The sequence below is a fragment of the Vombatus ursinus genome, unplaced genomic scaffold, assembly GCF_900497805.2.
Source record: "Vombatus ursinus unplaced genomic scaffold, bare-nosed wombat genome assembly UNPS02010284.1, whole genome shotgun sequence".
Classification (NCBI taxonomy): Eukaryota; Metazoa; Chordata; class Mammalia; order Diprotodontia; family Vombatidae; genus Vombatus; species Vombatus ursinus.
The window spans coordinates 3,654,090-3,669,142 of record NW_020950062.1 but is presented as its reverse complement, the minus strand read 5'-3'; the positions used below and the strand labels follow the sequence as shown (position 1 = coordinate 3,669,142).

The window sequence follows — 15,053 nt, the reverse complement described above, 5'->3', positions numbered from 1 at the left end:
TCTTTCTTTCTTTCTTTCTTTCTTTCTTTCTTTCTTTCTTTCTTTCTGCTATTTTACTTTATTACAAAAAGAGGATCCATTGAAGGTAATGGGTGTGTGTAAATACAGAAATGCCTATGATGAAAAAACCAAAGGCATTAATAAACCTTATTTTTTAATGTATTTCAACCTTTTAATTCCTTTTCTAAAAAAAAAATAACTGATAAGCATTCAAAAAACTACAGTTAAGGTTTAGGTTGAACTGTGGTTTTGTATCGCTATTTCCCTTAACTGTACTCTAAAACAAGAGGAAATCTGGTGGCTAGAAACTGGAAGAAGACATTAGGGGTGGCATGTTGTTTTAAAAACAACCCTGGTAAACTCTGAGATTGAGTTGGGGTAGAATGGGTTAAAAATCACATAGAATTCCAGAAGAGCTATCTTACTGGGTGTGGAGAGTAAGTCCTGGGAAATGTGCCCTGGTTGGCAATACAAGGGGGGTGGGAGGAGGGAAGGGAGAAAATACTTTTAAAGAACAATATCACGTCCTGAGGGAAGAAGGATTTAATGGTGTACAGCACACCTGGCCAACAGGGTGATACACTGATTATGAAATACTGCTATTGCCTGAATACTGGCTTATCAAAGTCTTTAAAAGAAAATTCCTAAAACATATTAAATATGAGAATCTCTCAGTTTTCTTCACAGAAACTAAGGCAATCTCTTCTAAATGTGCTATTCAAAAGGTAAAATTAATTCAGATCTCTGAGGGAAGACGCACAGTTCAGACAGAAAGGGGCTGGTAACCCAATCTCAATCTAATCTTATCAGGAGCCAATCTATGAAGTGTTCCACTCCAGTGAACAACTTAAGTCCAGAAACTTTCTCCTTGTAATGGATTTCCAATAACTGGAATTACCAAGACTGTGGCTGCCTGCTGCAGGGTGTGGGAAATGTTACAACAGCAATCAGATTATTTGCTTTTCAAGTAAAGGGAGTGATCTATGGAGTCAGCAGGTCCTCAAGCTGTGCGACTCCGAGCAAGTCATCAAACATCTCTGAATTTCATTTTCCCTATCAGTACTGAGTATAATAATAGCATTTACCTCACAGGATTGTTGTGAGGATCAAACGAGAACATGCATTTAAAACACTATGTGAATGTGAGGTATTATCGTTATTGTTATTACTATTATTATCCTGCGATTGCCTCAACAAGGAGAACTCCAGGTATGGGAATAATCTACACCAAAACAGATCATAACCCATCTTGGACTAAATAGACAAATCCTAAGAAATCCCCTGAGGCATTGGTCAACAAGTCAACAAGCATTTATTAAATGCTTATTGTATGCCAGACACTATGCTAAGCACTGGGAATACAAATAGAATAAAGAAAAAAAGATAATTTTTGCTTTCAAGGAGCTTATAGTCTGAGTGATATTATAATACATAATAATGGCTGCTATATCATATTTTTAAAAGTATCTGTGTGTACTTATTAGTCTTTAAGTGTTATAAGTATTTTTTTTTGGAGGTGGTGGTAGTAGTGGTGCTGGTAGAAGAAATAAATAGCTGTCCCATACCACCCCTGCCCCCAAAAGAAGTGAAGGACAGAACAAGTATCCTGTTACTTGTGGGCTGTGGTGAAAGGAGCCTGAAGTCAGAAAACCTGGGGTTTAAATGCTGGTGGCTTCAATATACATATTGATTCTCCCTCAAATACTCTAATCACTCAGTTCTCAACCTACTCACCTCCCATGAGCTACTCCTTCACTGTACCTCATTCATACATAAAAATTGTCATACTTTTGATCTTCTCATCACCCACAAATGAACCACCTCCATGTTAAAGAACTCTGAAATGCCCTTATCTGATCATAATTTATTTGGTTTTCACTTTTTCCTCTGCTTTCCCTATAAAACTCAACTTTTCATCTGCACATGATCACCAACCTCTTGACCCTTGAATTCTCTTCTAGGTTATCTCCCCTGTACTCAAACTCTCCTTTTTTTCCCCCATCTTGACTCCTTGATGAACCAATTCAACTCTACACTGTCCTCCTCTCTTGCATTCCTAGCCTTCTCATCACACCTCCAATTAATCCTGGCCAAGCCTCAGCTTTGGATCACTCTCACCATTTGTCACCTTCATTCCCATATATATGCTGCTAGTTGAAGGTGGAGAAAATCATGCAACCATTCTGACTGGGTCCACAACAGATTTATGTTGCATAATGTCAACTGGGCCCTTGCTGCTACCAGGCAATCCTACTATATCTCCCTTATCAACTCACTATTCCACTCTCTACAGCAGTTCTTCCAAACCTTTTCATTCCTCCTCAAATGTCTCTTGGCTCCCTCTGCCCCTTATTCTCTCAGCTGAGAACCTTGCCTCATATTTAACAGAAAAAATTGAGGCCATTTACCATGAACTTCCTCTTTCCCCCTCTTTCTCATCTCCTATCACTCTGATGCCTTCTGCCACTATCATCTCCATCACCTCTGTCTCACAAAATGAAATAGTCTTACTCCTTACCAAGGCCAAGCTTTTTACCCATTCAAGTGATCTGACTCCATCCCGTCTCCTCCAACAGATTGCCCCCTCTGTCATACTCACTCTTTCACTTATTTCCAAACTCTCTATGACTACTGGCTCATTTCCTACTGACTACAAACAAGCCCATATTTCTCCTTTCCTGGAAAAAAAAACCTCAAAACAACAGCAACACAAACCTGTCTTGATCCTTCATCCCTGCTAACTATAGTCCTATACCTTTTCTACTCTTTGTAGTTAAACGCCTCAAAAAGACTGTCTACAATAGGTGCTTCCACTTTTTCTCTTCTCACTCTCTTCTTAATCCCTTACAGTATGTCTTTTGACCTCATCATTTCAGTGAAGCTGTTTTCTCCAAAGTTACTGATGATCTCTTAGTTGCCAAATCCATTGGCTTTTCTCAATCTTCAATCTCCTTAACTTCTCTGTAGCTTTTGACACTGTTCCATCTTCAAATGGATCTCACAGTTTTGAAGCTGTTCCTTATACTGAACTGAAATCTGCTTCCCTGTAGTTTTCTTCACCTCTCTGTCCACATTATTTGATTCAATTCAACATGCATTTATCAAAGGCCTATTTGTTCAAGACAAGAAACAAAAGGGCCTAGAATACAGAGGGTTGGCTTCGCAGTCAGGAAGGTCTGGGTCAATGTCCCAATTCTGTAACATAGAGGATGTCTGGAATAAGCAAGTCATTTAACCTCTTGGTGCCCAAGGCAACTCTTCAAGACTATAAGCTATAAAAAGTTACCCATCTACAAAGAGGAAGGATTTTCTCCACACTGGGAGTTCCCTGCACTGGTAAAATCATAGGTCAGGACCCTCTACCTCTTCCCTAAAAAAAGCACTATCAATGTCCAAGATATGAGTGTGCTGGGAGCTCAATGGTCAACTTACATTTTTATATGTATAGAAACAAGGGCAAGTAACTAACACATAAATACCAGAAGAATGTCTCTGCCCCATGAAAGTACTGTGGGTAGCACAAAAACTCCAAATTCAATTCCATTTAATTCAATTAAATAAACATTCCTATAATTACATGGCACTTTGCTTGGTGCTGGTTATACAAAAACAAAAGGAAAAAGAGTCTTTACCCTTAAGAATCTTATATTCTAATAGGTCTTTCCTCTGGATCTTAATAGGTACTCAGTAATTGTTGACTGCTGAATATATTAGTGAATAAATAAACAATATACATATATACAGACATACATATGGTAGTTACACACACATAATTATTTAGAATGGATAAGGAAAACTCTTTTGTAAAACTTCTTTTTAAAAATTTCTTCTTTTAGAGGGTTCTTAGGTCCTAGGTCCCTTTGCAAAAGATCCATATAACTTTATCCAGTGGCTTGGAAGATTCTAAAGGGTTTATTTTCACCACAGTAAATGTAGATTAATGGGAATATTGTTCCAGAAACAGGGTCCCCTGTAGTCTCACAATTATCCAGGCAAAGGTGAATTTATGGAGAACATGTTTTTCTGACAGTCTAGAAACTTCAATTCCATGACAAGCACTGACAAGCACAGTCAGATTACAACTGTTAAATGTAACAAGTAGAGTAAAATCTATGAGCCTATTTCTGACCAGTCAACCCGCCTCATGCACATACAAATATACATGCACTTTTTTTTTTAAAGAAAGAAATATTTTTTGAGGACTGGCAAAGATTAAATTTGTCTTTGTTATTTAATGCTGCTCTCTTCTTGGCTGTTAGGAGGCCGATTAAAGCTCATTTATATAGCGCTTGAAGGTTGTTTTTCTTGCAAAAATTTTGTAATGCCCTTAGTAAATATTATCAACATTTTACAGATGAGGTGACTGAGACAGAGCAGGTATATGACAGATCATACAGTTAGCCAGTGTCACAGTAGGATTCAAATTCAGGTCTTTCAAAGTCAAGTCCCCTACTATTATACATCAGGAGAGTTGCTAACTTAGAAACAAAATATGTAATTTTATATACTGTGATTTAAAGTCAAAGTTCTCTCAAATCTAAATAGCCATGGTTCCTTCCTCCCCAAATTCTTTGATGGCAGCCAGACAGTGACAGTTTGGCCCAAAACTTCCATAGTCGAGGCTTTGCTGAAGCATGCTTGACCTCACTGGAGCATGGGAAATGGGGGCTGCTGTCAAATGAAAGGCATTCCAAAATTACCTTGTGTACATTCCAAAGCAGATCCACAAATAAAGAAATAAATCTACACAACTGGGGAGGAAAAGCAGTGAAGTAGGGAAAACACTTTGATAGACTCCCACCACCCTTCCCCCCCTTCCCCCCAAGGTGCTGTTCCCTGGATGCTCAGGACCCCTATCTGGGCCTTCCCTCCCTTGGGACCCCTTTCAAGATCCACCTTCATTGGGGCAGCTAGGTGGCGCAGTGGATAGAGCACTGGCCCTGAAGTCAGAAGGACCTGAGTTCAAATATGACCTCAGACCAAACAATACTTACTAGCTGCGTGACCCTGGGCAAGTCACTTAACCCCAGTTGCCTCCCCCCCAAAAAAAGATTCACCTTCATCAAAACACAGAATTAGAGACTCATAGAATGTTAAAGCATCTAGACACCTTAGGAATGACCTAGTCAGTGTTTCTTCTATGCTAATTGGGGATTCTCAGTCCTTTAGGATGAATTTGAAAAATTAATTTATAAACAGGTCACCAGGGCTGACAGCCTTAGTGAGTTGCTCTCCCCAGGTATTTCTTTTAAACTAAGGACTCCTAGAGATTTCATTACTTAAAAGAGAGGTGGAGTTTTATCACAGTGGCACTTCCAGACATTGTTAACTTGAGGGCTGAGGAGATACGTTGGGGTAAAGGAGGTTTTCTGTGGTACACTTTTGTCATATCACACCTGCCTTCAATATGTGACCTATTTTGTATCTATTTCTTATGTACCTAATTTGTAAATACTGTATACCTTGGCTAGACCATAACCTCTTTGAGGCCAGGGACGATTTTTTTTTCTTTTTGTCTTTGTATCTCCAGTAGATACTTAATAGATGTTTACTGAGTGACTGATAGGTAGAGAATTTCTATGTATCAGGAAGCATCTCCTTCCCTGGGAGGATAGCTGTTACCACATTGCTGAAGCTACTAAGCTGAGAGAACAGACTTTCAATATCCAAAGATTTGCCTACCACTCTTCTCTAGGGCTTAGATATCACTTTTTGATCCCTTCTTGACCCTGCCAGGGTCAGGTCTTTTATCAAACAAAAGCTTTGGGCAGAAAAGTTCTACAAGGCTTATTTCCTTCTAATTCTATCCATCCAGCTCTCTGCCTATGCCTCAAAACACATTCAATTAGGAAATGTGGTAGATATCATTTAGACAGTGTTTCCAAAATTGTGCTTCAAGGACCCAGGAAAAAGTACCCAAAGGTTGGTTTGTTTGTTTTTAAATGAGCCCCAGAACTGTGCTGCAAGGAACCAGGAAGTTCTCCTGTGGTGGTGTTTTGTTTTATTTTATGTTTATTAGCCTTATGTTGTGTGATACTAAGCATTAAAAATAATAATTTTTAGAGGATTTTACCACAAGGACTCAGAAAAAGTTTTTGTTCAAACTAAAGAGTTCTACCATGGCAAAAAAATCTGAGAACTACTGGTTTAGGGTTGTTTTGTTTGTTTGTTTGTTTGTTTTGCTTAAGCCAACACTGGAACAAATCTCTGATCTCAGAAACTGTGAACAAGCCTCCAATGAAACTTCGCCAACAAATACAATGGGGAGTGACAAACTCAAAATATTATCTGGATAATTTGAGCAAGAAAGACACCCATCTTCTGCTCCATCCTCATCCCACTCAATTATCTGGGTAATTTGAGGGAAAAGAATGTGGAAGAAGCTTCAGCCTTATTATCCATAAAGTTGCCCACAATCAAAGTTTTGCTCTTGTTGTATAAATCCATTTTTCATGAGGACAGAATTATGTGAACTTGTCAAAGATAAAATCGTGATCATTGCATGTGAGCCTAACTTGAAGGGCATTCTTTCCACCTCTGAATTTGTAAGAATTCAGTTGTAAAAACCACTGTGATGCTTCTTGTGGGGAAAGATAGCATAGAGGTCTAACTCTATCCCCCACTTGGTTGCTGGGAAAACAACTAAAGCTCTGAGTTTAGTCCTTGATCCACTAAGCAATCCTGCTCTCAAGAAGAGTCATAGTGATTTTTATTTTACATTTAAGTCAGTTTATTCACCCATTGAAATGGATTCAAATTCTGTTTCAAATACCACACAGATGTGGGACCATGGGCAGTTCTCTTACCACTCAGTGCCCTGGTGACTCTCTAAAAGCATAGGCCAATTCCCAATATGCTTTGAGGAGGGAATTTTCAAACCAGGAGGCTCCCACAAGGATGAAATGACAGGTTCACACCAAAAACAAATAATGAACAGATAGATAATTAAAATAAAATAATTTTAATAGAAACTAGTTATATAAACGCAAAATTATAAAAAATGATATTGAAAATGCAAGATTGACATTAAGAAATTGGAATGTTTGATTATTAAAGGGTAAGTAAAAAAATTTTACATAATTTTATAAGAAAACATTTTATCTTCTTCTAGAAAATATAAGCTGCACATTCTTAGAATTTTTAGAGATCTTGACAAGAAATTTGAATGTTGCTCTGTAAGCAAAATCCCCCCTCAGGGCCCACATTCTGCCTTTCCCTTTACATATTTTTTTTTGTGGCTCTGGATAATATCAGCACGTAACACAACACCGTACTTCATGTCTCTTAGCCTTCCAAAACCACGGCAACCCACACAGAGAGCTCCTTTTATATGAAAACCATCTGATGTGATTTAAATCATCAGAGCCAATGACATACCCTCCTGGGATTAGAGTGTTCTTCCATGCAAGGCTAACTCACTCATCCTGGGCATCAAGTTACCACCCAGTGTTCTAACATGACAATTTACCAATTGGTTAGTATGTTTCCTGAATGAGTTCATTTATCATACATGATTGAACCCTTTATTTCTCAAAAATGCCTAGCTCACCAAGGGATAGGTCACATTAGGGCCTATGAAAGACTGTGACTATGGAAGAAATCATTATAACAAATAGGATCATGGAATCATAGATTTAGAGCTAGAAAGAACCTTAAAAGCAATTGAGTCAAACTCTTGCTTTTATAAGTATGGAAATGAGAGGGACAGGTTAAGTGATTTAACCAGGGTCACACAGCTAATAAGTGTCACAGGAATGATTTAAATCCAGTTTAAATGAACAGCCTTGTAGATAAGCTCCAACCTCTCTACTAAGAAAAGAATCTGCCATATTTTGAGTAATTTATCACAAGACCAAGGACTGGACTTGAAGTCAGGAAGCTTGAGTTTAAACATGGATTGACACTAGCCATGCCTCCTTCAGCAAGGGTCTTAACCTCAGAGGCTCAGTGTCCTCATCGGTAAATTTGGAATAACATTTGTTTAACTCATCTCATAAGGTTGTTGTGAAAATCATATCATGCCTGTAAACAGCTTTAGAACCGCAAAGCATTATGTTAATGGGATCTGCTAGGTTTTCTTACACTTACCAGTATCATAGAGCTAATGCAGGAAAGGCAGCACAGTACCCCACGGAAAGTGTTGTGGGTTACATGGATTTTGGTTCAAAACCCAGTTTTGCCACACATTAACATGTGACTGTGAGCAAGTTAGTTTCTCTGGGCATCTGTTTCCTCATATGCAAAAGGGGGTGGGGGTGGGGAGATTGGACTCCATAGCTTCTCAGGTCCCTTTCAACTTTAAATTTATAGTCCTTTGGTAGCCAAAAACAATGGGAGTTAAAAATCAGTCTTGCACCAAGGCTTATCCTTTCCATTTTCCTCAAACTTCTTTTCCTTGAGTCTTTCCTTCTGTCTGAGACTAACTTAAGGATGGGGTTGATTTACACAACTCTTTTGTAATATTTCTTTTTTAATCTGAAAGAATGACTGGAGTATTAGCAGAGACAGGAAAAGAGTTAGGTGGTAGCTACTATGAACATACCCCATGGTAGGGGATGTTAATAGGGACAGAAAAAGGGTTCCATTCAAAAGAGGGACACTTTTTAATGTTACTTTGAAAAAAAAAAAATATATATATATATATATATATATATATACATTGTCGATTCCAGGAAATACCATTCTGTCTACTGTCTACCTATCTCTATTTCTCTTTGTGTAAATTCTGCACATATTTATTTTGCAGGTACCTATGTGGCACTTATCCCTCCCCAAAAGAACATAAGCCCCTTGAGGGTAGGAATTGTTCCACCTTTGTCTTTGTATCCCAAGTGCCCAGTATGGGTCCCTGTATGTAGGAACCATTTAATAAATGCTTGCTGATTGATTAAAGACTCTTTTCTATTACATCCAGAAAAAGTAAGCATCCAGCTTTAACTTGAAAGCCTCCAAAATGGAAGAATGCACTACCTCTCAAGGCCACCCACTTGCCTTTCGAATAGCTTTAATTGTTAGGAAGCTTTCCTTTGGTCAAGGTGAAATTTGTTCTTTGCAGCTTCCTCTCAGTGCTTCTGGTTCTGCCCTCTGGGTACAAACAGAACCAGACTAATCCCTCCTCTGAATGACCGCTTTTCAACTAATTGGAGACAGCTCCCTCATCCTCAAGTCGTCTCCTCTCTGGGTTAAATAAACTTGGTTACTTTAACTGATCCCCATATGATATGGACATTTACTTTGTGCTAAGTTGGAAACAATAGTGGAAAGAATGCCAAATTGAGAGTCAGAGGACCTGGGTTCAAAAGCTAGCTCTGTTACTCAATTGTGTACAGCATGGCATAGAGGAGAGAGTACTGGATTGGGAGTCAGGAAGGCTTGAGTACTCATACCATACCATACCCATATCAGACACTTACAAACTTTGTGATTGGAAGTCGCTTAATTTCCCCAAGGCTCAACTCCCTCATTTGGAAAATGATCCTACTAAATATTTTTGTGGGGATCCCGAGGCAAGAGCTAAAGGATCCTCTTTAACATCGATTTTCATTGATTAATGCTAGCCAGCTGGTAAGGAGGTAGGTAGGATGTTTAAGACACATTAGCAATTGTTTTTCTTTTATATTAACTGCTTTGAGATGCATCATTGAAAAAAATAGTCCTTTGAGCAGGCTGGTAGTAGCCACAGGATAATTCTCCTTCTACCAGGCCCACAGGGCGCCTGGGTGAGATGCCTCTCACAGATGTGGAAGACTGTGGGCTGAGTTATTTTTACTGCTCCTCAGGGTGACTATTAAAATACACTGCTGAACATGAAGAATGTTATCCCACCACTGCAGAAATAACTAATTGATGGATGGAGTCAATCAGCTCTACTTAAAGAGTAGGGTCCGAACTCTGAGAAGGATATGTAACCTTAAAAAGAACCAATTTAGCAATCTAAGCAGACAGTTTTAGTCTCCTCAGGTATAAAGAGCTTTTAGAATTTCGGGCTTGTAGGTCTCTTAGCTACAGGAAAAAAAATGTTAGTTATGACTCTAAAATGGAAAAGGTAATGCTACATTTCCATTCAACCTATCACTCTTTTCTTACTCCTTCTTAGGGGAAGAACTGTGGAGTGGTGAAAAGATCATGGGGCTTGGACTCAGAGAACTGGTTTCTAATTTCACCTCTGATGCTTTCTACCTGTGTGCCTCTGAAGAAGTCAACACTTTCCTAGACCTCAGTCTCCTCATCTGAAAAATAACAGGGTTGGACTACGGGGCTTCTGAGGTCCCTCTTAGCTTTAGATCTATAATCCAAGGTGACTGGACTTTAAAATAGGTAAGCAAGCATTTAACAGATGAGGAGGGTAAGAGGTATCTCAGCCATCAGAAACTGTGAGAATAGGAGAATGGAGGCAGGGGGGTACATGGTGTGGACAGGGGGTGTAGAAAGCAGTTGGCTGAAACACAGGGTGAAGGAAGGAAAGTCGTAGGAAAGAAGGTTGGAAAGGACAGCACTGGAAAAGAAGCAAGAAACTAATATTTGTTAAGTGCTTACTGTGTCAAGCACTGTACTATGTTCTGGGGATAGAAAGAAAGGTAAAAGCTCAATCCCTGAACTCAAGGAGCTCACATTTTAATGGGGGAAGAAAACATACAAACAACTATACACATACATACAAGTTACACAAATTCATACATGCGCACATAGATACATAGTGTATATGTACATGCATACATATATTATATATACATACACATATGTGTGTATATGGGTCTATCATCCATCTATATTTAAATTGGAGGAAATCTCATAGCCTGAGAAGGGCCTCAGATGCCAGGCAAGTGATCAAAACTTTATTCGGGAGGCAATAGGGAGTCACTAAAGAATTGTGAACAGAAGGGTGACATATTAGCTCTATATCTAAACAAAAGATTATTCATTATTATTCAGGATAGGGTGGGGAAAAGAAAAAGTGTATTTCTAATGCTCTAAAATTTAATTAGAAGAGGTTTCATTCCTGCATGGGCCAGTTGGCACTGTTCTAATATGTGGCCACAGGCTGCTTGTTCCTCCTACCTTTGACCAGCTTTTCACAAAATAGATCCTAAGTGGGATGGAGAAGGGCAGGAAGCAAAGGACTGAAAAGTCATTGCCACTTTTAGAAAGGCAAACTCCAGTCTTCTTAATGGATGAAGGATACTTTATTTTAGCTCTGCTCTACATATGGCATGGTTTATTATATAAGATAATGTGTACTCCTATGGAGAGAATGGATTGTCAGGAAGCAAAGGATGAGTTCTCTGGGAATTCATATTCAAAGGAGAGATGTAAATGTCTCCCCATGATTTGGTTGCCAGTGGTGTCAAACTCAAACAGAAATGAGGCCACTAATCTCTACATAATGATCCCTGTGGGTCACATACTCGGTTTAAAATGTAGCATTATCTATGTTTTATTGTACTTTTATTTATTTTGTTAAATATTTCCCAATCACATTTTAATCTGGTTAGGGCCTCCCTTGGGGAGGGTTACAGGGCTCATCTGCTCTACCTGGACTACTATGACAAGAGTCTCTTTCCTCTCTTGTGCATTCTGCCCACAACCAACTAGATCAATCTCCAAAACAACCACTTTAGCCCATCCTTCTCCTGCTCAGAAATTTTCAAGGGTTCCTTATATATAGAATAAAAACCTAGACACCTTACCCTGGCATCCAGAATCCTCTACCTTCTAACCTCAAACCTACATTCTTAACCCATCTCTAAACCCTTCCCTATATGAATTGTCTGCTCTTCCCAAACTATTCTACCATGGCTGTGACTTGGCTTTCTACCTCGGTGCTTTTGTTCATTCCATTCTTCTTTGTGGGACACACTCCTACTCTCAGAGCTGCCTATCCAAAGAGGCAGTGTGATTTAGTGGGTAGAATGCTGACTTTAGAAAGACCTGTGTTCAAAATCTTTCACGAACTAGCTCTGTGACCCTGGGCATGTCACATATAAATCTCAGTTTCTATGTCTGTAAAATAACAGTGCTTTCACAGGTATGTTGTGAGTTTCAAGTGCAACAATGTATGCAAGGCACTTTATAAACCTAAAGATGTTATAGGCAAGTCAGCTGTTATAATTACTCCTCTGTCCATATACTGTTCAAAACCCACCTCTACGAAACCTTGCAGACTACTCTAGCCCAGGAGTGATCCCTTCTACATCTCGATTTTCCCCACTGAGGTTTTGATACATTGTGGGTTGGCATAAGATGGGAATTTTGGGGGAGTTTTTTGGAAGTAGCAGATGACATTCAAAGGCCAGCAAATATAGAAAAAGTTTAGAAACTCAGAAATGCATAAGATATATGTTTAGTATTGTATAATATCAACATATTTTATCTTTTCATAACATAACAATTTATACTTCTTCTCTGGTACAAAGTGAGGGTCAAAAACACAGAAACTAATCTTTACAAAGTATGGGATTTTGCTTCAAAACTTTGATATCCAGGCACATCTTATGATGGGACTGTCCCTCTGTCCTTTCCCCTCAGTCCTCCAACAGTTCATATTTAAAAGCTGAAAAAAGATAACTTCTAAGGCTAAAATATATTTGGGTTGGTTGGGTTTTCTTTCATGCCTGATGGGATTCCCCTTTTCTCCTAGACGTGGCTTCCATATTGTATCCCAATTTGGGCAACATTTTTAGTCTGCAGCCTCTGGACTCCTACAAGTAAGTACTCTCTGATTTGGGGTCCCCTGGGTGAAGAAAGTATCTCCCTAGATGACTCTAAAACTATTTCCCTCTAGCTTAAAATCACCCTGCATTAATTTGAACACACTTTGTACTTGCTGAAAGTTTCCAGGTCTCCATGAGTTCTACCCTTATCCCTAACCTGTATCTCTCTGACCTGGGAGGTTTGGCTAGAAATCCTCACATGCTGTTCATTGAGGATAGTTCTACTCCACCTACTGTTCTCACATAACCTTTCAGTTTAGAGGTCTTTATGATGGGCACACAATCCTTCCCTTTACCTAGACCCTAGCTGCATCATATTACCTCCCTCCAGCAGCCAGGTGAGCCCATTATCTATCTGGTATTTTCTCTCCCTCTCTCATCATCTATTTCTTTGATAATATCCTTTCCACTACCACCCCAGGACCCCAAGGTAATTCCCCTCCTCCCTTTGCTAGATAAATTTATTTTGTCCAGACCAAAGATTTCATCGGAGTAGAAAGCTCCCAGTGAGGAAATGCTCCCAATCAAAGCAGCTCACTTACCGTTCTGCAATTTAAGTCTACTAAGGAATTTCATAGGGGCACTAAAAGACTAGTCCAGGGTCACACAACAAGTCAGAGCCCGAGGCTAGACTAGAACTCAGATTGTGCTGCCTTCTACATCACAAAGCATCTATTTAGACGATTATTTATCTGAACTGATGGTAAGAAAACGGAGACTTGAAGGAGGAAGTGTCCAAAAAAGAGAAAAGGGTGTGAAGAAAAAGAGAACTGAATAAGAGGTGAAGGGGTCAGTCAGTAAAATAATAGACTGAAGTCAATGACCCTACTAGCCTCTACTCAGTATTTTACAGGGTTCCAGAAAGACGTAGGGTTGGATGGTATGTGAACGTGGATATTTATGTTACATGTGTATATTATATACATACACACACATATAATTAAAATCGACTGGGACAAGGCCCCACTACGCCCCCCCCACACACACCTTAGCAAAGAAAAACTTGACTGTTTACTTATGTTAATCACCAAGCCAAAGCAAATAGACTAGTGCCAGAGTTGGTGGCTAAGAGTGGTAGAAGCAGTGGAGGGAATCGGGAGGCACAAAGCAGTGTTATGGCAGATTACAGAAACACCTCCACCCCCAACTCAGCGTCTCTTTAATTCATTCCTTCTAGGCCATCAGGTGGGTTATCACATTCCAGGGAGTTGCATCACCTGTCACAAGTTGCAAAGTCTATTTTCCCGCAGCGCTGGGCTCGGCCGCGGCTTCTCTTCCTCTCACAGCTCCACACCGAGAGACAGCAGCACCACCACAAGGCCAGCAGGGAGTCTGGACAGAATGGTGTTCCTCCACCCAGATCCCATGCTCTCAGACGTAGAACAAATGGGCTCTTACGGGGTCTCAGATGGAATGTTTTGTTCCATTGGATAGGATAATGTGCCCGCAGTTGGCGTGAAGAATTAATTATCTGTTTTGCAACCGTTTCCCCGCATACACAACGTTGGATATCCCCAAACCTGTAATGAACAGTAATTCCTAGGGTATTTCAGACGCAGTCCTAGTGGGGGTGTGTAGAGGTGGTCAGGTTAATCGACTCACGAAGTAGTTTCTAAGGCACCCCAGGCACGGCTAATAAACTAGAAAAAAAAAATGTGGGCAGAAAACGACCTCACAGCTCTCTACACAATCAGGAATCCAGACTGACTGGACCGACGGACGCCCTGCAAAAGGAGTGGCGAACTCCTGCACGAAACTGCCACATTTTCTTAGCAAAACTCTCGCGTTTCGCTTTAGCTGGCAAATTCTCTCTTTCTCTCTCTCATAGGAGTTTCATCTCAAGTCTCCACAGGTCACATGTGCAACTAGTGGAAGGTCCTACACCTTGCCCAACCCCACCTGCAAGGGGCGAACCTTCTCTTCCTACGTTCCTTGTCAGTCCCTGTCTCTTGAGCAGATTCGCCCAATCAATCCCTAGACCCAAAGCGCCAGAGTAGAAATTCGCATGTGGGAGAAGATTGGGATTATCCTCTTCCTTTCAGTTTCCAATCACACTCCTCCCAAACCCTCACACCCCAGCCAGACCCCGACCTTCACTGTAGTACCAGCCCAAGGGTAGTGTTTATAAACCCGGCTCGGAAAGGCTAGATGGGGCGACCTGGGCTTTCCATTCATCCCTCCATTGACGCTGGCAGGCTTCCTGGGGTGGGGAGGTGAGGCTGGTTTGTGGGACACAAAAGTTGTCAAGACAGCGCGACCCCCGAGACTGCCTCTGTGCGTGTCTGTCAGCCTCGTGTGTGTGTGTGTGTGTGTGTGTGTGTGTGTGTGTGTGTGTGTGTGTGT

At 40.2% G+C, this 15,053-nt stretch overlaps 1 protein-coding gene across 1 annotated transcript in view; it reads right to left on the bottom strand.

The window, feature by feature from the left end:
* The window catches only part of SNTB1 (syntrophin beta 1), a 303,484-nt gene that overhangs the window by 287,620 nt on the left and 811 nt on the right, over positions 1 to 15,053 (bottom strand). The window lies entirely within an intron of this gene.